Genomic DNA, 24,409 nt, shown 5'->3' with positions numbered 1-24,409 from the left:
TTTGCAGAAGAAAGTTTTTTGCTAGGACGCTCCTATCAAAAGATAAAACTGATCTAGATCAGTTTTCACTTATCTAGATCAAATCTGAATGTGTCAAAATATAGTACAAGTAATTCAAAAACACTTTGTCGAAGACACCAAACCTCTAGGGTGCATATCTAGAGTACTAGAGGTTTTGGCCGTCGAAAACAGCGATCTGCCCCAGTATGCGGCATCCCCACACTCTCTGATTAACATTTACATGGGTCTGAAATACATCAGTGGCCGCAGTAGTAACGATATAAGCCATTTTACGAGACGTTCGAATGACGTTTTCTGGCGGGCCGCTCATTGTTGTTGTTCAAAAAACTAGCCTGATATCTGAATGGCGTTTGTCACATTTTTGTTGGCGATGATGTCCCCGTCTCTTTCAGCGCATGTTTCTACTCGGTTTACATGTATTATGTTACCTGTAAATGAAAAATATCTTCTCTGCCTGCTGATTTCAATTTTACATGCGAAAATTAAAAACTTTGTTACACTGCCACCAGCGCCATTGTTGAATAAGCTCCTTCCAAATGTAGCGCTAGAAGAATCGTAAATAAATCGGCCCGCCAGAAACTTTCAAAGCTGGTAAACAAACGGAAACCATATGATTCGAAACGTCTCATAAAATGGCTTATACTAAGCTGCTTTCACCGCGCGTTCGAAGACATTCCAACGAAAATTATCTCGGATTAAACTTTTGTTGATTTTTTATGTATATTAACTTGTTCTTACAAGTTATAAAATAAAACTAAATGTTTTCTTCACATTGGCTAAACACTTTACTTTGTCACATTTGATTTACTTCGTAAATATCAACAATATTTAGTTTATAGACCCTTCTAGCAGTCGGTAGTTTTAGAAATGCTTCCGAAAGCATCACCTTCAAAAATTTTAAAGTGTGATACTCATATTGATAATATCAGAGATGTACCGAATATTCGGCCGGCCGAATATTCGGGTCGAATATCTCGATTATTTTGATTTTGCCGAATATTCGGTTGGCCGAATATTGAAATCCGTTATGTAATAAAACATTATTTTTCACACTAAAGGAAAGTTGCAGACGAAACTAACCGCACGGCTACGAAGGCCTCACGATCACGTTCGTTCTTCCTTTATTTTGCGAGTCAGTGGCACTTCCAGAAGTCGGATTAGAAATCAAGTATAGTATTAACCGAGTTTCCAAAAAAATGAAATGAATACAAAATACCATCATTTGTTAATTTTTATTAAAATACAACTCCCTAACTTCAGAAAAACAAATCCTCAGAACTTTCTTTCACCACTAGACTATCGCAAAAGTTTTTACAAATGCAGATACGCTAATAAAAGCGCAATGGCATCAAATCGGATAGGTGTCTTCGGGGGGCTTATTCCCGCACTTTTATTCACACTTTTCTTTCGTACTTATATATATGTAATTATTGTAATTTCTTCAAACGGTTTAAAAGCTCAATAAAACGATCATTCCGTTCAATTATTCACCTTGAAAGCTTTTCCAATTAAAAAAAGGGAAATTTGACAAATATATGGGTGTTATTCGGCCGCATTTTAAGGTTTTATTTGGCCGAAAATTGAGTCATTATTCGGCCGAATATTCGTTTGGCCGAATAATAATATTTCAACTATTCGGTATTCGGCCGAAAGCCGAGATGTTTCACCTTAAAAGGCCATTCTCATCTAAATACATAGCACAATCTTTTCAAAGAAGGGGTTTAATGTTACGTGGAACGAAAAGTGCTCCGTCAATCAAATGACTTGAAAGTCTCTCATTATAGCAGTTCGAAAACTCAATTTATGAAGCTATCAGTACACTATGGCGAACTTTATGGCTTGGGTTCATGCAGAGCCAAACAAATGTTTGGCATTGGGAAGATTTGGCCAGAGTTGAAACCGATGTTTGTATATTGATTCATGCCTAGTCAAATATTCATACTGATAGCCTAACAGAAAATCGCATATACCTACTGGTAAACCGAGTGAAGTCATAATATTTTCGTTCACAAATCGGAAGCTTTTCGCTGCAAACGTTAGGTTTTTGTTTTCGTACTTCGTCAATTTTTCACGTTTTCTAGTGTAGTTACGGATTTTTCTCATATCGAATGAAAAGAATCTAGCAACCGATCCATATCGACTAGAATGGTGTTGCACGGATTGTTAACGTTTGCATCTTCCCTGGCCATCGGAGTTGTTGCCGTAGTAGGAATATGCTACACTGTGAATTATCTCCACGGAATCATGCAAGAGGAAGAGCACAGACGACGGCCACCAACGGGAAGCTATCGCTCACACAAGCAATGGGAAGGCTATTCGGATGATTCGTAAGGCACCTTAGTTTCTCCTCTAGCAAATAAATAGTATCAGAAATTCGAATGAAACTGATCATCGTCACACGATTTTATTTCTTCCTACACCAATAACAAATGCAACCTGTAGTAAATGAGCTTTTTTTGTCATAACTATTGTCGACATTCAATGTGAAATTTTGGTGTAAAAGAATGTTCATTTCTATGAAAATAATGTAATTTGTTTTCCTCTTTCAATGCCGTATTGGCTTCTGAGGTTTTAGATAATTTCCAAACGGCTATAGAGCCAGGATTCAGTTGTGATATTTTATTTTCAAAATTTATTAATCGAGTAAAACGTTTTTTTATTTGTTTTTGCAGATCCTGCCATATAACTTTCATAGCAGGATTGCGAATGCGTTGAAATTGCTTCCTCCTCACGTTTTTAAGTCAGATCAAGAGTGTAAGGTCATCGTCCATAATCACGGATTCAAATTTTACATCACATTTTGGTTTTGCAATGCCCCTCAAATTTGTTAAAATTTCGAGAGCAATATCAAGTCTTATAAATGTTAACATCAAGATTACTATCGATGTATGGTTCATATGTATTCCAGACGACTTTTTGAAAATTGACAAACCTTTTTTAGTCCCGAAGTAGGCTATTCGAAAATGTGAAACAAAATCCTACTAAAAAGTGTCAGTTTCATATCCCTGTTTTCCTTCCTTCTTTAAGAAGTTCTCCGACTGTTTGTACACAGCTAAGATCTTAGGTACAAACATGCATTACTTTTGAAGTGTCCTCTATGCCTGGATTGGACTAAGCTCGTACAAGTGAACTAGCTGATAAAAAATCAAACCAATACCGCATAATGAAAATATAACATGTGCTTTCTATGCTCCATATCAATTGTAGTGTGGTTTATTCGTGATCAAACGTCAATATCCCACCGCAAAATCGCTAGTGTTTGGAGGTGATTTTAACCTCCAAATTGGGTCCTAAAGCCCTGTCCCAATTTTAGTGCCAAACGCTTAAGTTTAGGCCAAAAACACATGTTTACTCAATTTTCTAATGTTTTCCGTTGGTTTAAGCCCAAAAACATTTTTATTAGATTTTGTCACATCCTTTGGCTTAAACTCAAATTTTGGGTTTATTTTGTTTTCCGTGTCCCTTACGAAATGTCAGATAGGAACAACCCCAGTGGTCGAACTAAAACCCCTGTGGTGTTTTTGTCGACTAAGCGAACGTCAAACATGATCAAAAGTGTCAAGGTTCATTTATGGACCAAATTTTTAAATTAAAGTTTGAACATGATAAAGCCATTATTTGAGCGGGAAAAATTGCTTAAGTAATTACAGTAACATGCTTTTTCGTGTTATTAAATAAAAACAAGATTTCATTACAAATTTTAGGACCCAATTGCCAAATAACCTCCAAATCATCACCTCCAAGTTAGTTCTAATAACCTCCGCTATATGATATATGGTGGCGCGTCGATCGTCGCAAGTTTATCGTTAAACAGTCAATAGGGTCCAAAATCATGGTAAAAACCTCCATAAAAGTGTCTTAGCACATAGAGGACATGGCTCTAATTTCATAATCTATGGAGACAGAAACGTCATATTTTATGTAAACTAATAACTACTCAATAGGCATTGTGTTTAATTAAATTGATCTAATGTCCAGGCATAGGGGCTATCGGGCCATACAGGACTCTCCCTATAGAAAAATCGTGAAAAATGATCAATTTCATCCGGAATTACGGCACATATTTAAAAGCGCAATTTGCACTGTTTCTTTCCAGGGTCCACTGCACCATTTGTTTGAGTTCGATTCGAGAAGGCACCCCAAAAATGCTGCCTTGTGGTCATCTCTTCCACAACAATTGTATCAACGGCTGGATGCAAGAATCGAAAAAATGCCCGAACTGTAGAATGCCGTTGTAAACAGTAGACTAATGAGAACAATTTTTGTTACTATGGAACTGAATCTAGAAAATAGGAGCATATAAAAGCAATACAGTTAGATGTGTATAATTTGCTTCCTATTATTTTTTAGTTTTTTTTTCGCTAGACTTGTAATCCTTCACAATCGTGTTTAGTTATGTAATGATTCGAAAAATAAAATTTTAAAATTACGGTGAATAGTGAATTGCTGATACGATTATGAGAAAGGGTACGCACAGTAGAGTTTCCCAAAATTTCCTATAGCCACATAGTCCATTTTACGAAACGGCAACACTGATGATATTGCTGATACTTTCACACGTTACGACAACGCCTCCTGTCAAATTTTCATTCATAAAATGAGCGATCAGCTGTTCAAAAACGTCTCGTAATATGGACTATAGACTTGGGGGGGCTTACCCCCAAATAGTAGCTGATGATGTAACAGACAACACATTAGCTTTTGTATGGGAAAAGAAGGTAGTGCAGTGTCGATAACGATTAATCCGATAACATTGACAGTAGGATCCTAGAATGTTTGATGAATTCTTGTTTTTGTTCAATAACCTCTTATTCCTAAAGCATGATGAAATATGTCGATTGCCCTTAAAATTCATTGGCGCCATCAAAAAACAGCCCAAACAGATAAATAAGCACAATTCCTTTTGACCGAACCAATCATGACAGTTGCTCACAGTGCAGCGGAAACACTCTTTCACCTCAGTCCGCACTGATAAAAATCCACACGCTCGATCTGTGTGTTTAAAATTATGGATCGATTCATGAACGTCCATATCGATTTGCTAGGATTTTCTTGCAAACTTCGTGTGTGTTACACATTAAATTCCTGTGTTTTGCTTCATGGATTAATTCATCAACCGACAACAGGGATTCCATATTTTTTCCACATAAGTTCCCGAAGCTTTCTCTTCAGATTCGTATGTGTCAACCTATGGACGCATATATCATCACTCCAACACGGATTCAGTGTGTTTTGCTTATGGTTATCTTGTGTCATAATCATCATGTTCAAGTTGGTAGATTCATTGATTTGCGCAATGAGATTGTTATGATGAAATCCATGAGCTATGCTATCGATTTCCATGTTCAAAGCTTCTAAATTGTTTGTGATCAACCCTTGGGATGCATAGTGAACTGAATTGCGGTTGGACCTCGTGTCGAACGACAGTCATCATCATGCTTCCAAGGAGAAGAAGCAAATTTTGAAGCTGAAAGTGTTAGATGAAAATTTGTGAATTCGATTTTTCTTTTATTAGTGAAGTTGACCGATATACGAGAGTTCTACCTTTCTATAAGAAAACATTGATTATAATGTATAGTTCAGTAGAAAAATCGGATTCCACTAACAGATTTTCCTGGCTTTCAGTTTCGAAAAAAATGGAATATGCTTATCCCTGGCTTCCCAAATTATGGATTTGCGGCGCCCCGCTTGTTGCTGGCTCACGGGTTTGAAAAAAAAATCAAGAGAGCTTGCGACAAGCAGAGGAGCCTCGGATCCATATTTTGGGGAGCAAAAGTTTTTCTACCAAATTTCTTCTTTCAGTCCCATGACATTTATGTTCTATCACACATGACTATCTAAAGCTACTACATTTCGAATTCAATAAGCATATCAGTTGGTTTTCATGATTTAATATTTGGAAATTCATGTTTGTTTCAAATGACAATCTAATGTTGATACACATGTTATTATACCGTGAAATCAATGATGAAATCCATATGGCTACCACACTCAAATCATGTGGTTTTCCTCATTGCGCAAATCTATAATTAAAACACACGACCTTGACGTGTAGATTTTTCTCAGTGCGGACGATGAAACCATGTGTTAGTTCTCAATAGGGTCCTAAAGCCCTGTCCCAATTTTAGTGCCTACCGCTGAAGTTTTGGTCAAAAACACATATTTACTCAATATTCTAATGTTTTCCATTGGTTTAAGTCCAAAAAACATGTTTTAAAGTTTTTTTTTAGATTTTGTCACACTCCTTGACCTTAACTCAAATTTTGGGTGAATTTTGTTTTCCGTGTTCTTTCGAAATGTCAGATAGGAACAACCCCAGTGTTAAAACTAAAACTCCTGTGGTGTTTTTGTCGACTAAGCGAACGTCATGATAAACGATGTCAAGGTTCATTTATGGCCCCAATTTTTAAATTAATGTATCATGTTTATAAAGTCGTTATTTGGGCGGGAAAACTTGCCAAAGTAGTTGCAGTAACATGCTCTTTCGTGTTATTAAATAACAACAAGATTTCATTAAAAAAATTAGGACCCAATTATATGGGGTCATTAAGGGAATTTTTTAAAATTTCGTGAATTATAAAAGTATAACGTAGTGTGGTTGAAATGAAATCCTCCAGTAAAGATGTGCAAAGGTTTTCCATAATGTACCGTGTGGTACCGAAATCCGTACACCTAAGCAGTAAGCCAAATAAAAACCTCTGTTAAATATATTTGGAATTGTAAAAGGCCATTGATCACTCTTTTTCTATGACTTTCACATCTTTTAAGACATAATTAATCCCAAAATGAGCCTGAAGTTGAGTTTAAACTTAAAACAACAGGAATTAAAATCACTTGTCTTGGATCGAAATCCGTACACCTTAATAAGGTTGAATCAAAATCCGTACACTCGTGATTCGAAATCCGTACAGCTGCCCAAATTTCAAAACTCAAATGCTATAGACGTCAATTTTATCTTAGTCTTTTTATTCCAAGTGAGCATCAAACGTCAAAATGATGCTTCCAGTAGCATATTCAGAACATTAGACGCACTGATCACTCTATAGTAGGTTCCAGGTGCCCTGGGGGAAGTGGCCAAATAGGAACATATTAGGAACCATATCAATATGGTGCAGGCTCGCTTTTGTAGCATTCCATTTTAAACTCCATCTAAAGCATCGCATGGTCCTTTGCTATGACATGTAGCACTCTGCAGTTACACCAACATCTTTTTGCATATGACATAAATTATAAAAAAATCATAAAATTGGAAAAAACCAGCAAGTCAAATTGTCCCATAATGAAAAGTAACCGCAGATCAGTCCTACTACAGATTTCTGCACCGTATCACACAAAAGTGAACCGAGTTTTGATCATCTTTATATTTTTCTCGGAAGGATATAGTAGTGAAAAGCAAATTGTGAAAGTTTCATTAGGATTTGAACATGTTCCAATCCTCTGGAATTTTTTGAATATTCGTATGAAAAACGAGTTTGGAAACTTCACAGTCCATTTTCTCAATGCCTACTTTTTACAGATGGGACTGACTTGCGATTCACGGCAGCATAAAACTTGTAAATTCTAATCCGGAAGATTTATCTTTGTAATAGATGGCAAACGGGTGGATTGTGCACTGTGCATTTGCCCAGTGAAAACCCTGAATGGCATCTTGTATAACAAAAGAAAAAAATCTGAAAAATCACATATTATTATGCACTTATTCAATTTTAAGTGGTTTTTCAATTTAAAAAAATATATATCAAAAACTAAAGAACATCTATCGCTGAAAATTAGAGGGAATACATTAAATTTTCTGAAGTTTCTTGAAAAAATTAGAATAGTAATACCCTCTTTGGTCCCAGAACTCGAAAGAAATTTTTATATTTTTTCATGTAATTTTTTTTTTCTGAAAAGTTGATATTTTAAGCTTTTATTCCATAAAAAAAGATTGGAAATCGGTTGAGCTGTTAAAAAGTTATGATTTCTTGAAAATAAAAATGTATGTATGTTCCGTTTTTATCAACACGATCGGAAATTTTCAGTTCACAAAAACGGAACCGTGACAAAAACGGAATAATTTTCTTAGACAAAATGTTTTACAATTTTGAAATGAAAATTGCAGTTTTGTCAGGATAATACACATTTTCATCATATAAATGTACAGTATTGATGTTTAGAAGCTTTGAGGAGCATTTAGATTATTCATTCATAAATCATTAATTGTTTTAGTTTTCTTGGCCATAATTTCAATAAATGGAATATGGAATATTGTTACGATTATGTGAATATGTGCTTTGCATCATAGGATGGGTCATATTTGTAAAAATAACTACAAGGAAGTGGGTCAAGCCAGTGAATAAATTGTCACCCAACACGCAGCAACAAAGACATTGTCACCTCCTATTCTTGTTGCAACAATTTTATTCCGCAACATGAGTTTGTCATCACCTGAACAGAATATGACAAAGATCGATCACCACGTGCGCGGCGATTTTCTGGGCTTCGCTTTGCAATTTTCGAGAACTTTCTCCGTGTAAACATTGACACATTATCAAGCAGCATCCATAAAACAAATTTGGTTTTGTGTTTAAAATTACTGATTAATCGCGAGTTGAAAAGGTTGCAACAATATTGCGCTCTGTGATTGTCATGACAATTCTGCTTTAAATTGTGTCCTTATCCGCAACAGTTGTGACAAACGGTTGTAAGCGAGCTTGCTTTGTTGTTTGTTTTTCGTCTATTTTGATGATAATTTGATTCACTGGGTCAAGCTGATTATTGTTTTTTTTTTTTCAAGAAAGATTTCACATGAAACAACTTCATTTTCTTCTCATCGTCATCCTTCTGCTACTTCTTTTTTCTTAAGGTGAAGATGAATCGAAGCCAAACCTCAAATTTTCAAGAGCACAAATCTGGAGTAACGAACACCCGTTTGAGCTGAAAACTTAATCGAAACCACCAGCTAATGATCAATCAATTAAGTTTTCAGCTAAACCGGATTTTTGGTTCTCCAGATCCGTGCTCTTGAAAATTTGAGGTTTGGCTTCGATTTATTTTCACCTTAAGGCATTACACCCCAACTGAGAAACAGCCTTCTTCTCAGCATAGTGGTCTTGTAAACATTTCCGCTGTTATCAACTGAGATCTTTTTTGCCAAGCTACATTTTTTTGCATTTTTGACTACACCCGATTGGCGATTATATATGAGTTTTTGTTGCGCAAGTTTTGCGAACTCAAATGTACCTATTCACGGTTTCTTGTGCTTTGAATTGCCAAAACCAATCAGTAAAATTATTGTGGGGATTTTCCTTCTAAAGCTATTACTATAATCTTCGCCTGTGATTACTCGAAATGCCATTCTGGAACAGCGGCACCTTCGCTTTAAGCTTTGAGGTGCTGTGAGTTAGAGCACGAATGCTAGTTTATTGACTTAAGTTCTATTTTTTGTTAGGTAACACTAATATTAAGGCTAAGTAGCCCGTCATTCATTTTGGCAGCCATGTTGACATAGCAGCTCTCAATTTCAAAGTAAAAAATATCAGTCCTCATAAATCACTATGTGCGCTGACATGCAGAAAGTATACTGGTACATGTCCAGCTGCGTTAGTGTAATACCAACTGTTTTTCTATAATTCGAAAATTTGACATGATTTAGCAACAATATTCAACGACGCGTGCAAATTACAATGATGGCCTACTTCGCCTTAAGGCTAAGCAGCCCGTCATTCGTTTGATGCCACACAGCTTTACAGCTTGCATTTCAAAGTGATAAAACTCAGTCTTGATAGTTTATATTGACTTGAAAAAGTATCACTATACGCGCTAACGTTAGTGTTAGCGTTAGCGTAGTTGTATCACTATACGCGCTAACATGCATAAAGTATGCTGATACTTTTTCAGCTGTGTCAATGCAAAACCAACTACTTTTCTTTAATTCGAAATCGTGAGATGAATTAGCAACAATCATCAACGACGTGAACAAACTTCAATGACGGCCTACTTCGCCTTAAATATGTTCATAAAAGTGTACGCATTCAAGAACTAGCATCAATAAATTAGAACTTTTTGGTCAGAAACTCTTGTTAAGTTTCATGAACAAGCGTATGATAGTTAGTATAAGCCTCTTAATTAACCTTTTGGCCTGCATGGTCTGCATGACACGCACCCCGTGTCTGCTCAAAGATCAAAACTCCAGCAAATTTGGGATGGGAACGTGCGTGACGTGGGAACCTCCAGTATCAACAGTTTCTCGAATCGTCAGCTATTGCAATCCTCTTCTCGCTTTCTCGATGCGAACTTATTGTATGGAGGTTCCAAAATGTTCAGTAGATTACAAAGTTTTGCTGGACCTTTTCCCCTACCTCTTGGAACAGAACCTAATCAATAGCAGTTTGCAATAATCTGTACAATGCTATCGAGTTCCTATTCTTGTTTACGTTCGAATGCGCTTTGGATCGAAAACCGCTTTCCCGTTTACACCAGCAAAATCAAGTGGGCCATAGAGATGTACAAGCAAACTGACACGAACATCAATGCACGATCAGTCTTACACAAGTCAATTTCTTGGAAAGATTAGGATTCGATCGAAAGTTGGATCCGCCGTTAACAAAAATTAGGGTGATTGTCAGAAATAATGTGGGGTCAACATTCTTATAAAATATAAAATAAACTTGATCATGTCCCTTGCCGTTGCCAAAACATTCTTGAGTTAATTCCCAGGTGCATCCCTGTTACAAAGAACTTAACATATATGTCTATCACATTCATATCGAAAATTGTATGATGCCATGTGATATAAGACAAAGTAGAGTAGTCACAAATTCCAGTTGTTGCTAGGACGTGGCCAGAGCAACTCTCGACTGTAGGAGCATGCATCAGCTTTGTCCAACAGTCAATGTTAAGTTTGAAGACTCTAATTGATAAGCGGATAGGAAGGTGTCAAACCTTCTTGAATCGTATATATCTTGACACCTACCATGTATCGTTGTTGCTCAACACTAACATAATGTCGAAAATTCAATTCTGAGGCTATTGAAAAACATTTGAATTGCTTCAGCATAAATTTTAAGTTTGTATTCTAAGCATTTTTAAAAATAAAAAAAAAATCATTTTTTGTGTGTTGATAAAAACGGAATAATTTGTTGACGAAATCCGAACGTGACAAAATCGGAGCGTGACAACATCGGAACGTGATAAAAACGGAACATACCTGTATCTCGAAAACTAAAAAACATACATCGCTGAAAATTTGACGGCAAACGTAAAATTTTTTGAACTTTCAATAAAAAAATGAGAACAGCAATAGTCCCTTTGGTCGCAAGGCCAAGCGGTTCAAAAGTTATGATTATAACACGAAAAAACGAAACATTTTTTTAGCTTTCATTTTGTCCAAAAAAATTAAAAATCGGTCAAGCGGTTCAAAAGTTATGATTTTTTTTAAATATTTTTTTGCAAAGTCTCGCGTGCTTATTCTGCGCGGCGTGTGAGGTGACACGAGTCGAATGAGGTGACAATTGTCGACTCGCTCCCATTTGATTAACATTAGTCGTCTCACGTCACTCGCGGTGAGAGCGAGTCGTCTCGACTCACACGCCGCGCAGAATAAACACGTCGATTTTTCTGGTCACCCTATTTCGGAAATGGTAACCCTTATCAAAAATCCAAAACCGCGTGTATCCTTATTTCGGATAAGGAACAAATAAGCAAATTTTCACGGAATTCGGTGACCCACTAGATCGTTTTTTCATGGAATGGCTAGTGCTTGCGACGAAGTAGATCGAAACCCGAATCGCATTGCGAATGGAGGCGTCTCTTACGTCCAGCAGAGGCTATTCAGTCAGTAGCCTGACCGGTAAGTAATCACGAATCTATTCGATGACACATTCTGGTGTTAAATCCAACAGTGATCCGTATCTGTAAGATATCCATCACTGTTGCTTAACTGTACTTACCGTAAAACGGGGTGAATAGAAAAAGTGGGGCGAATAGAAACAAAGTGACCTACAGGTAGAAATGCGTCTTTTATGTAAAGATTAACTTAAAAAACCTACTGAAATATATTTTTTTCCATTAGTTCAATAGTAACAGAGTATCGACAGACTATTTTCAAATCATAAATTTTGCCACATTTTGCTAAAACAAAATAAGAAGAAAATATTGAAATCTCAACCATTTTTGATAGCTTGAAACATCCGCCATTTTTGGCAATTTGTACCATGATCAAAAATCGAAATTGTTTTTAATAATTTCAATTTTTTTCTTTACTAGGTGAATTTGTTATGATATTTCTTTAAGATGCACTCGAACAAGTGTTTATTTTTCCATTTAAATGAAAAAAGTATTGATATTTACTGAACAGGGTTTCTATTCGCCCCATTGCGGGGTGAATAGAAGCATACCACATTTTTACAAATATTTGTACGAAATAATTTTTGTTTTTAATGGCAATTGGGGTCTCAGCTAAGGAAGACGGGACCCATACTGCCCATAACTGCAAAACAGTCACATTCGACATTTTTGACAAAATGGAGTTAATACCATGGAGAGTCATCAAATGATAAATACTTTCGATCAACTTACTAAAATCTGTGAGATTGTTCTAGAAAATTCGAAAAAAAATACCAAGTTGTTTTGTCACATTGGTAATTATAACCGCATAACAGTCACATTGAGATTATAAATGGGCCTCGTAATGTGATAGCAATGAAATTTCTATCAGAATTATTTTCTGACTATTCACCTAGTATGCGATATGAGTTGTACAAAATATCAGCCTGAAATAAGCACTTTTGAATTCCTGGTAATTTTTAGAAATTTTAGTTTCCTCCCATACTGCCGTGAAATTCACACTTGGTATTCCATTTACTCAATGCCTACTTTTGTCGAATGTTACAAATATGCAGTTATGGGCAGCATATTTGAGAGTAATAAAAATGTTTTTTATCTACACGGTTTAAGTTGTACACATTCAAACATGTCGGAGAGTGTTTCTATTCGCCCCATTTTACGGTATGTAAAGTACTGCCTCTCTACGCCTACGTGTTCTATGTTCTTCTTCTTTTCTGGCGTTACGTCCCAACTGGGACAAAGCCTGCTTCTCAGATTAGTGTTCTTATGAGCACTTCCACAGTTATTAACTGAGAGCTTTCTTTGCCGATTGACCATTTTTGCATGTGTATATCGTGTGGCAGGTACGGAGATACTCTATGCCCTGGGAATCGAGAAAATTTCCTTTACGAAAATATCCTCGACAAATGGGATTCGAACTCACGACCCTCAGCATGGTCATGCTGAATAGCTGCGCGTTTACCGCTACGACTATCTGGGGTGTTCTATGTTCTATACAAACCTTTTTGATTACGAGACAGATGTGTCGAAATTTTGAGTATTAAAAATATAGAATACATCAATGTTTATTAAAAAGCCTAAAACCTTACCATTCATATAATAATTTCAATTGTCTTACTTTGTACATAAAAAGCCATAATCTCAGGTCAAACATGTTTCTCATTTGGTTCATTTGGATAAAAATAAAAGATGATTTCCCGTCTAAGTACATATGAATCGTTCCTAGTAGAAAAGTAACTGCTAGCTTGGGTTAGCCAGTACCATTCGACAGATGGGGCAAGTCCGTTTCACAATAAGCCATTGGTTGATGCATTTTTCGTGGAAGCTGTGTTGGCACTCCAAAGTTTTGCGTTTATTGTTGTATTTTATACAAGCTCTGCAAATCGCGCAAAAATTTCTGCAAAATTCAAGTTTTTTTCTGTAACTAAATTTGCATTTTTAGGGGAAAAATATCAAATGGTGCACCTATCTTCTCCTATTGGTCCATTCCAGGTGACGCGATTGTAGTTGGGTCGAAAACTTTCCGGATCTTCCTGTTGCTGCAAGTATTCGTACTCCGTGTAGTTTGCTTCACGTTGGAAAAAATGGATTACCGTCGCTAGGCTGGCCATTCCCAGTGACATTAGAGAGCTGATGGCTAATACGTTTTGCAAGGACATTTTTCCATTGTTTCATAATTTGTTACGAGCACAATTTTAAGATTATATTTTGCGAAAAGATAAATACGCAGTTGTGTTTATTTTCTATTTTCTTTGAGTTATTTTGTTTTGAACGATGTACGTCAGCTGAGTTGATACTGTCATTTAAGATTTAAAAAAACAAAACAAAAATATGGAAATGAACATTATAGCATAATTAGAACAGAGGTGCCGCAGTTCATTGTTACCGAGCACTTTTTGTACTCCCCAAGTAATATTTTTAGCTGAATAGGCCAGGAGAAGTGGATGAAATTGTCATTCATTCTTCTGACAATTTTCATACAAAATCTACACGGAGACGGAATTCAACTCAATTTTGGGTAGTTTCAACGCAATTCCGTAGTTGAGCCCAATAACTCAATTTTGGCTAAATTTCCAAGGTCCCCACTAGGTAGTTTGGCTTTAATTCCATTAGAAAAATATACTCAATTTTGGGATGATTTAACGCAAAATTGAGTTCTTTCGACCCAAACATAAGAAAAGTTGCATTTACCCAAATTTGGCTTATTGGGCCAAAGTACCCCCATTGGGTGGATGCAGCTCTCTCTATTCTTGACAACATTCGTGTGGGAGAAAGAGAAAACCGAGAGATTTTGGATTGAAACTATAATCGATATACTAAATTTTGGGTAAAGTAAACTCAAAAATTAGGTAAAAATATTTCTCCGTGTACTTTTTCTCTGCTATAAATTCACTCTGGGTGAACCACTTCCCCTGGCCTATGGACCAATGCACGAGTTCACTAATTTCGTGAACTCGTGCATAAGTCCATAGCAGATTATTCAGCTAACTTCTTCTGTCAAAATAGTTATTTATGTATTGTTCGTTTTGTTGACGAATAGATTGTCATGCAAATTTTCAACGTGGGGAAATACACAGCGTTGGGCATATTAAATATGCCAAATAAGGTCAAATTTTGACCTGAACATCGATATAACTAAATCGATTAAAATTCGACATGTCGAATCGATTCACCGATTTAATCGATTCAATTGAATCGATGTTCTTGAATCGATTCAATTCTCAAGTAGTAAACTAAAAAAAACTAGCCCTAAAAAATGAGACCAAATGCAATTACTTTTTATTATTCAATTCCTTGAACTATAAAACGTTTGAAATTGAAATCTATACCTCTTTTTAATGTATTCGTATAGTGGATACGAGTAACTGTCACTGAAGAAGATTGCAAGTGGTAGTCGAAATACTATACATTAAACGCTTCTAGGCAGGTTTAAAACTTAGTTTATGGTAAATCAACTCATCATTCAAAACCCTCTTGAATCGAAACAAATAATCGAATGACGATAATCGCTTCACTAGATGTTTAATGATCCTAACATAGATTCAAAAAATCGATTAATCGGAACGAAAAAATCGATGTTCGAAACAATGATTCAAAATCGCCCATCGCTAATGAAACCCAAAGTGAAAAGATGATATGAAAACCAATTTTTTGCAATTTCTCATCGTAATAGGCTGTTTTTCATCACGCCAGTCTGTCATGAAATGGCCTACTTTCCTGCACTGAAGTATGCAGTGCAGGAATAGCCATTACGCAACTGAAACCAGTGCTGTAATGATTCATTACGCAACTGTTTTGAGTTGCGTAATGAATCACTACACAACAATTTTTCAGAAATTGTAAAATAATGGTGAATGCATTCCGATAAAATGTCTGATACCCTCAAGTGGTCTTCTACGAAATTGCAAAAAATGTTTTACGTAACTCTTGCAGAACTCAATTTTTACAGCACTCGTCGTAATTCTCCTACTCGACAAGCCTCGTAGGATAAATTTACGACTCGTGCTGTAAAAATCATCATTCTACAACTTGTTCCGTAAACTACTATTACAGAGGCCTACTAAAAATTATCAATAGACCATTTCCGTCAAACCTTACCCCCAGTTTTTATATGTTTCTTCTATAGAAGATTGTTTTTAATGATTATTGACACTTTTAGCACAGACAAACAGACGTCACACTCTCATAGCTGTCCATCGACCAACTTTTTAACGATCGATTCGAATATCTGGTTAGTGGTCAATCGACCACCCGCAGCGCTCGCATCGTTTTTGTTCGTGTTTGACGTTTACACACTACCGCCACCTGTTGGTCCATCGGCCAACTACAGTGTTTTTAGCATTGGGCGTACATGTTTTCCGACTATGATTTTGATCGCAATTTGTTCTAAGTGTTACGTCTGTTTCTCTGTGCTTTTAGATTTTATTTATATGCAGTCCTGGTTTTCTTACAATTTTTTAAAAACATGAAAATTCACCACATTTTGAGCTTAAAATCGTCGTGCGGCACAGTTGTTTCAACCCTATGGGCATACAGAGTGGAGGTTTTTTCACAATGTTCTATAACACCCCTGCGTTGAATGTTTGTAGATATGATGAAATGTCAAATTCCAGCACACAACAAAACAAACTCGACATTGAAAAAATGAGCAGCAATTTTCGATGTATAACCTCAAACCGTTACCGAAATCATACACGGAGAAAAATCAGTCCAGTTTGAAACAACCAATTTTTTGGTTGAATTTCAAACTAAAAATTTGGTTGTTTTTAGGTCCAAGTATGATTGTTTCAAACTGGAGAATGCATTGGAAATTAACTAATAAAATGGTTGTTCCAATCTTAGGTTTTAGTAAAAACTAACAGTGATTTTGGTAGTTTCAAACCAATTTATTCGTTTATGTCAAATAAGTTATAGTTTATTTCTTCCATTATTTAGGTTGTTTGTTTTTGTTCAGATATCTGAGAATCAAATTAAAACATTAGGTAAATTCAAACAATATTCAATATCAAACTGAATTGCTGTGCGGTGGACAACTCCATTTAACTTTTTCTTGTTGGAAGTTATAATTAAATTGGAAAATTTACAGTACTACTAGTAGTAACTATTTTGATCTGTTACTCTTTTCATGAGGTTTTGTACGGTAAGTGATGCATATTATTCATTTTTTTATTGAGTGATCCAGCTTTAGTTGATTGTATAATCTGTTTTCAGATAATGGACAATGGATGCCAGCCTCCACAATGGTTTTGTGACTTCGCTTGATATATGCGACTTACGTCTAAAAAAGTAGGTTATAAATTATAATGAAATTCTTTATCAAACCAAGCTACAACAACATTGTTTTCCACACAGGTTTTGATGTTTTCCACCCATTATCTTGCATGAAATGCTATGCAAAGATCGCTGCGCATTTTGGACGGTCTGACGATAAAATGCATTGTAATTCTGGATATTTGAACAAAAATAAACATTTGAAACTTCTCCTTCCTTTGATAATTTCATTCATGAAACAAAAGAAAAATGAAAAAGCAACCCACATTATACAACTAAAAGATTGCTAGATTCAACCTGAGAGAGACTCGCGAAGAGGAAAAATATCAACGTCATATGCAGCCCAGTTTCCCCTCTCACGAAACGTCAAATGCAGCCCACCGTTTTTATGGCTGAAAAAGTGAAAAGTATTGTGTTCAAAGTAAACTGTTATTGAAAACCTCGGTCGGCGGAGCAGTTTTTTTCCAAAGTTGCTGATAAATCTAAGCAGAAGATTATTTATTTCTAATGTCTGCTACGTTTGCTGGCATGAAATTTCACTCAAACGGCTATCTATGATTCGATGTGATGCAAACTCAATATTTTTTGCTGAGAAGTTCATGTGAGGATTTGAACAGCATGCGCATAATTGATATAAACACAAAGTGGAATAAGAAAAAAAACTCAGCAATCACAGAAAAAGAAGACCGTCTTCGCGAGTCTCGTCTCAGGATTCAACCAATAAATTTGTTTGTTTCTATACGAGGATTGTTAGATCCAAACTAATGTTTCCAGTTTGAAATAACCTAACGCGTTGGTTGTTTCAAGAAACGTCAAATGAAACAACCAAAATGTTGGTTGTTGCTAACAAAAATATGTTTGAATTTAATTGAATTCTTGCAAAACCATCAACACAAGATTTTAGTTTGTTTCAATAAAGTGACATTATTAAATTAAACTAATATTTTGTTTGTGCAATATTCAATGTAGAATTTAGGTTGAAATTAACTAGATTTTGTTTGGTTTTAACAAACTTTTTTCTCCGTGTATAAGAACATCCCAAAACGGAATACGGACCGCTACCGGAATCATGAAAACACCCCAGTACCCCAGTACCCCAGTAAGCACTTTATTTGAGATTGATGCAGAGAAGTACGTAGTGGGACAGATATGCGTTGATGTTGATTCAGGTTTCATTTAGCCTAATAAGGACTGTTGATTTGACAACGCTAATTTAACAAACAACATTATTGCACTTTAATTCAGCATCATGTTTAACAACATTTTAATTATTTCAATGTGAAGCCTTTGTTCAGGCGTTGTTCAAACAAATTTGAAGAAGTTATAAAGTGTGTCGTATATTGACTTTATTCTACAACTTCAATATCACTTTATAAGCATTCACGCAGAATAATTTCTTTATGTTGAGATTACTATCTCGTTAATTACTTTTACTTACGCACAGTTAGTTGTTTCGAAGTAAAATTAACTTACGCCAACACTAAATTAACGTCAAATCAAATACACAAACTTCATTGACTAAGCGATCCACATGTACCTATATCAATTATAACTTGGATAATTATCACTATCCGAAAACATTCACATCCCTAGACTTCAAGTCATGCTCACAAATCTACTTACTTTTGACTTGTAAGGATTAGTGTAGTTGATAAGATGACCACCTCTCACTCAGGGGACCACGTATCAAGTTTGCCGACGCGCACTTTATTTTGATTGTTGCAATGTTTTTTTTAGATCGATAAAGCAGCAGCGATTTTTTTAGATATGTTTATAAAGCAGAATAAAATGCTGAGTAAACATTGCAAAATATTATAAACTCAGTTAAATTTACTTTGAGTCAACTAAATTATAGTTGAATTTTGACGTTTGACGTATGTAAATTCAATAAAAAAAAATATAGTTGTTAACAACTATACGGTATAGTTGTTTTTAACAATATACTGTCTAATCAACTATATTTATAGTTATCTCTAGATTAACCTTAGAATATAGTTAACTTGACCGGAAAAATGATTACGAACACTATATTTTGTTCTCCGTGTTTATTTCAGCTTTTATTCAACTGCCACAAAATTAATTGAAAACAAATAAATGAACAAAAATCGCTTAACACCGTACTTCAAATGCAGTGTATATTTTTACCATGAAATTATAACCACTTCTAATAATTACCTATATACTGGCTTCAAACTCGAGACCTTCCCATCGTCAGCGGTATACCTTGCCATCTGCGCTATCCTTGAATTCATGTATCAGCCTTCCAGTGCCCAATATAAACCTCTTGTAGCTGAATATTGATAATGCTTGAGCTTATATTCAACAATGTCTAATCAACACGTGCTATGCTGATCAACAACTGAACAAGCGCATTGCTTCTGCTGATGTTCAGTACTGATGCAAGCTGAATTCAGTCGACTATTCATGGCGCACAGTGAGAAAATTTATTAAACTTAATTTTAGACCAGCATTGTCTAAAATAAAGTTTATACACAAAGTAAAAACAGTCTGAAATGATTAATCGAATTTCATAATAAGTTTTAACTTGTTAAAACTTTAATTTAATTGTTCATCTAACTATACTAAAATTCATTTATTTCATATATTATATTTTTATTAGGTTAATATTTTAATCATTTGTCGTATTTTTTCTATCTATTATGCATTATAGAAATATAAAATATATTTCAATCATTTGTGCTCTTTTTGTTTTTCAAAATAATCCTATATCAGAAGACTGATTCGAAATATTTTCTAAACAAAATTGAATAATTTTATCGAGAAAGTGTCAGTTATGATTGTATCCAATATGTTTTTATATATTAGTAAGTAAGCGACAAATTCGCGGCTAAAAGCCACTCAAATAGAGATAAATAATAATAATATTAGTAAGTTGAACATTGCAGGAATACAACGCAATTTTAAGATATTTTGTCCATTTTTCGAAAGTTTGGCTATGGTGTGACCTCCTTCGTAAGGCTTATTTGTTGCTGTACAATGAGTTTATTAATCGTTATTTTGGCCCATTTTGGATTAAGGTGAAGATGAATCGAAGCCAAAGTTCAAATTTTCAAGAGCGCGGATCTGGAGAGCCGAACAGCCGTTTAAGCTGAAAACTTAATCGATTGGTCACTATCTGGTGCCCTGGGAATCGAGAAAATTTTCTTTACAAAAAGATCCTCGACCAGCGGATGGTCATGCTGAATAGCTGCGCGTTTACCGCTACGGCTATCTGGGCCCTCAATAATAATATAGGTTAAATTAGACTATTTGGCTACAAAAACTCAAATATGATGAAAAGTAACATGGGACAATTATGCGTATAACGGCAGACCCTCCCCTAGGACGTGTAATCTTGCCGCGATGGGTGGGCTTACCCCATTAGCACTTATATGGGAACCAAAGACATGTCCAGTCGTGGTGGTATCACATCAGAAAATATTTGTTTAATGCCGCGTCATCAACCATCTGGCATAGATGCATCAATCTTACGGATGTGATCCAACGGTTATCCTGTTACCAGGCATCGGGGTAACAGGAGCCGTAGCCACGCTTTGATGCAGATAGGTTAGATTTTGTTAAATGGTTGTAATATTGACTAATGAGGAAAATGACTAAGGATCCATCGAGTAGAATGTGACACAAATGTTAATTTGTTATGCTTCTCTCATTAGAATCATAATTAAAAACCACATTTATTATGTTGGTATCATAAAACTACAACAACTTCATTCTCGCAAAATTATAATAAATTGATAGGGCTTAGGCGCGATGAAGCTTTATTTTGTCACCGAAAAGTGGATCCGGACAATAAAAAATGACTTTCTATTTCTTTATTATTTCTAGCATAGTTTCCAACACATAGAAATGTATTTACGACGATTCTAAATGAAAACAGACGAGACCAGATTTGAATATGAATAGATGTATAAAACAAACTGATCAAAATCATTATTGACCAACAAAAAGTAGTAAACTTAAAGTATTCAACTTGTCCAAGTACTAAAAATCATATTAAAAAGGACTTTTAGCAATACTGACCAACGGGACTGAGGAAAAACTAGATCAACAGTCAACACATAAAGTTTCCGATGTCGTTGACTATAATCAGCGATGTAGTCAAACGTAATTTAATGAAAACTCACTAAATCCTGTTTATTCCTAATACTAATAGCTTTCTTTCTTTCTTTCTTTTCATGTATAACAACTAAAAACAACACCATCACGAGGGAGCAAGTGGTCTGTCGTATGTATCAAACGTCGTGTTAGGAGCCGAAGCACATAGCACATATGCGTTGGTGGGTATACTAAGATAGGGGCAAGTATCATTTTTAATTTTTAGCGAACGCATATTGTATACCATTTCAGCCCCCCCAATATATCGATAATACCGTACCAATAACTTTGTCTATCCAACCTGTAAACTAACTAGAGACATTATTCGATTGAATTCTCATTTTGAGAAGACTTCAGAACAATAACAATAAGACGAGCATAAAGCACATCGATGACCAAACCAAACACATTTACAGTACATTTAGATTTGATACTTCTCATATTAATTATCTACAACTTTGATTCGGTACTACAAGATGGCAACATAGACAGTCATCTCTCCTAGAAAAGTATTGTATTGATTAGCATTCCAGTACGACCTTCGGAAGATAAGACTATTTAAAACCAAACACTTGATTCATATTTTGAAATTTATTCATATAGTATAACACATCACGTTTCAGACTAGTAGCATAAACGACTAAAATACTAGAGAATACATGACGTACAATGACGAGGTACTTCAGATAGTTCTTGTTCGCGTATAGATGGAAGCACATTTCATGTTTTTCACTTCAATAACCTTCATTCGGGAAAAAGGATCTTCCTATCGCTATCGTTTGATATACGACCGCATTCTGTATAATTAACATTAGCTGTGTTCAACGAGCTGCTCGAACTTGGTTGCAACCACTTGCGAGTCAGCTTTTGGTGTTCATTGAGCCACTCCAACCTACTTCGAGTCGCTCGGGTTTGTGTTCATTGAGCCGAGTCCAACCAACTCCGAGTCGCTCGAAACAGGTTGGAAGCTAGAGTCCGAGCTAGTTCAACCAGCTCGCAGTAGCTCGTGTTTTTGACGTTTAAAAACGTAAACATTGAGAAAAAAAGCAAAATTCCGAAGCGATACGGATTGTTAGGTGCGCGAATTTTTTTTCACGTGGAATTCCGGTAAATTAGTAAAAAGAGTAAAAAGAGCGTTCATTGAGAAAGCAGCTTGGAGATGCTCGAAGTAGCTTTGACAGTTATTTGTTGACAAAAAATACGAGCTAGTACAACCAACCCCGAGCAAGTTCGATCAAAGTCATTGAACACAGCTATTTTCTGTCTATCATTGTCAAAAGATGCTTGGAGATGACATCTGTGCTACAATTTGTCAACATAGACTACTACAACAAAGCTCTGTATGTTATTTCCAAGAAATGCATTAATTATTAACATATATTTTCATGTCGCTTCTCCATGCGTAAACAAGAATCCGATTGCTCAGAAATAAATGATGACTATACAAACATGACTACGGGAGGGAAACTGAAGCAAAAACAATCTAATAAAACTACTTCTGCACAAGCGGGCAACATAGCCTATTCCGTCTAAATATTGGCAAAAGTAGAGGTAAAAATTTGCACTACGGGGTCCAGCACAGACAACGAAGCTGTCATGAAGCTCCAGCTGAGTACACCATAAAAAAAATTAGACTATTTGGCTACAAAAACTCAAATATGACGAAAAGTAACATGGGACAATTATGCGTATAACGGCAGTTGAGTATTAGACAGTCGTTAACATACCATCAGATAATATATTGCAAATATCAAATGCGGGAACACCAAACGCGGTAAGATTATTCACAAGAAATGCGATGTCAAAGATATATTTTTCTTGCTAGGGCGGCGGTGATTTATGTAATCGTTGCTAGGTGTCCTTTGATTATTTTGTGTACCCAGGGGGGTCTGTAGCGCTTTCGCTTCATAAGCGGAAGGTCATGAGTTCAATTCCCAGCCCCTCCACAAAAAACCCGTCCAGCCACCAGAAGACGCCTCACGGTGGATCGGGGGAGCTCATCCATCCTCCGTCAGTTTCAGATGGTGACTGAGACAACCTGATCCTCTTCGCAGGCAGCTAGCCTCACTAATAGCAGAGCTCTCTCCAGTGTTGCCACATTTATATCTGTACCGTAGGCTCAAAAATCTTTTTTATCTGTACCAGAGATTCTTAAAATCTGTACTCAAAATCTGTACCACACACAACATTAATTGTTGAAAGAAACTTTAATCTTAATTTATTTGGAAGTATAACACAGTTTTTTTTTTAATAATTTCACTCTTTAAATATTAAATTCTATGGAAATAGTTTTTTTCAATAATAGTTTCGTAGAAATTAGTTTAGAATTTCAAGCATCTTTTGGATTTTATTTTACAAAAATCGCCAATTCCAAAAATCTGTACCAATCTGTACTTTTCGGTGAAAATCTGTAATCTGTACCATACAGAATCTTTTTTTTTTTTTTTTTTTTTTTTTTTGTCGGTAGCGATAGGGGTAGTACTGGCACTCTTAATCTGCCCTAAGCTCCTTCCCAGCATTTGCTTTTATAAGCCTCTATTGCGTTCATCACACAGACGTTCCTAAGCAATGTTGCTCAAATGGTCACTGTGTACCCTAGCAGCAATCAGCCCTTACCGTAGTTTTGCAGTCTAGTACTTTAGACTACTATCAAACTATGATAAGGCCTGAAATGCTACTAGAGTGGTTAAAGTGAAGAACGAAATAGTTTTATTAAAAGGTCCTCATTCCCCATTTCATTTCATCACTCACTATCGTCACTTTTATTTTCGACACTATCACGTATTTCACCGATTATCACTCATCAACTTTCGTAATACACTTCAGATATACTTTCCATTATATCACTTTTCACATCACACCATTTTCATATAAATTCATTGTTTTTTTTTTTTTTTTTTTTTTTTTTTTTTTTTTGTATGTTGCTAGCCGTACAGTGAATACTGTCCAAAGCTCTAAACTAGACTTTAGATAGAAAAGAGGACGTAATCCTTCTGAAGCAGTTCACCAGACGTGCACGGAAAGATGGCTTCCAAGAAGACACTGTTGCGATCTGTCTCAGAAGATTACGGTAGAAGGTGGAAAACGTTCTTTTCACACTATCACTTCACTTGATAACTATTAGATTACTTCATAGCACTATTCACTGGTATTGATATCACTATCTTTATTATCA

The 24,409-nt window shown here is 35.7% G+C and overlaps 3 long non-coding RNA genes across 3 annotated transcripts; 2 read left to right on the top strand and 1 right to left on the bottom strand.

Moving 5' to 3' along the window:
* Positions 1 to 1,977: 1,977 nt before the first annotated feature.
* On the top strand, positions 1,978 to 4,459 carry LOC110681336. Its single transcript, XR_002503168.1, has 2 exons — positions 1,978 to 2,348; positions 4,118 to 4,459. It is a non-coding gene; the product is annotated as an uncharacterized LOC110681336 (long non-coding RNA).
* Positions 4,460 to 13,387: 8,928 nt separating this feature from the next.
* LOC110681338 lies at positions 13,388 to 14,223 on the bottom strand. Its single transcript, XR_002503170.1, has 2 exons — positions 13,813 to 14,223; positions 13,388 to 13,744 (listed from the first exon to the last, which is right to left on the bottom strand). It is a non-coding gene; the product is annotated as an uncharacterized LOC110681338 (long non-coding RNA).
* Positions 14,224 to 16,777: 2,554 nt separating this feature from the next.
* LOC110681341 lies at positions 16,778 to 17,237 on the top strand. The gene is made up of 3 exons (XR_002503172.1): positions 16,778 to 16,987; positions 17,059 to 17,133; positions 17,200 to 17,237. It is a non-coding gene; the product is annotated as an uncharacterized LOC110681341 (long non-coding RNA).
* The last annotated feature ends 7,172 nt before the right edge of the window (positions 17,238 to 24,409 follow it).

Source organism: Aedes aegypti, unplaced genomic scaffold (genome assembly GCF_002204515.2).
Source record: "Aedes aegypti strain LVP_AGWG unplaced genomic scaffold, AaegL5.0 Primary Assembly AGWG_AaegL5_hic_scaff_735_PBJ_arrow, whole genome shotgun sequence".
Classification (NCBI taxonomy): domain Eukaryota; kingdom Metazoa; phylum Arthropoda; class Insecta; order Diptera; family Culicidae; genus Aedes; species Aedes aegypti.
The sequence above is the reverse complement of the archived record's forward strand: the minus strand, read 5'-3'. Positions and strand labels throughout refer to the sequence as shown.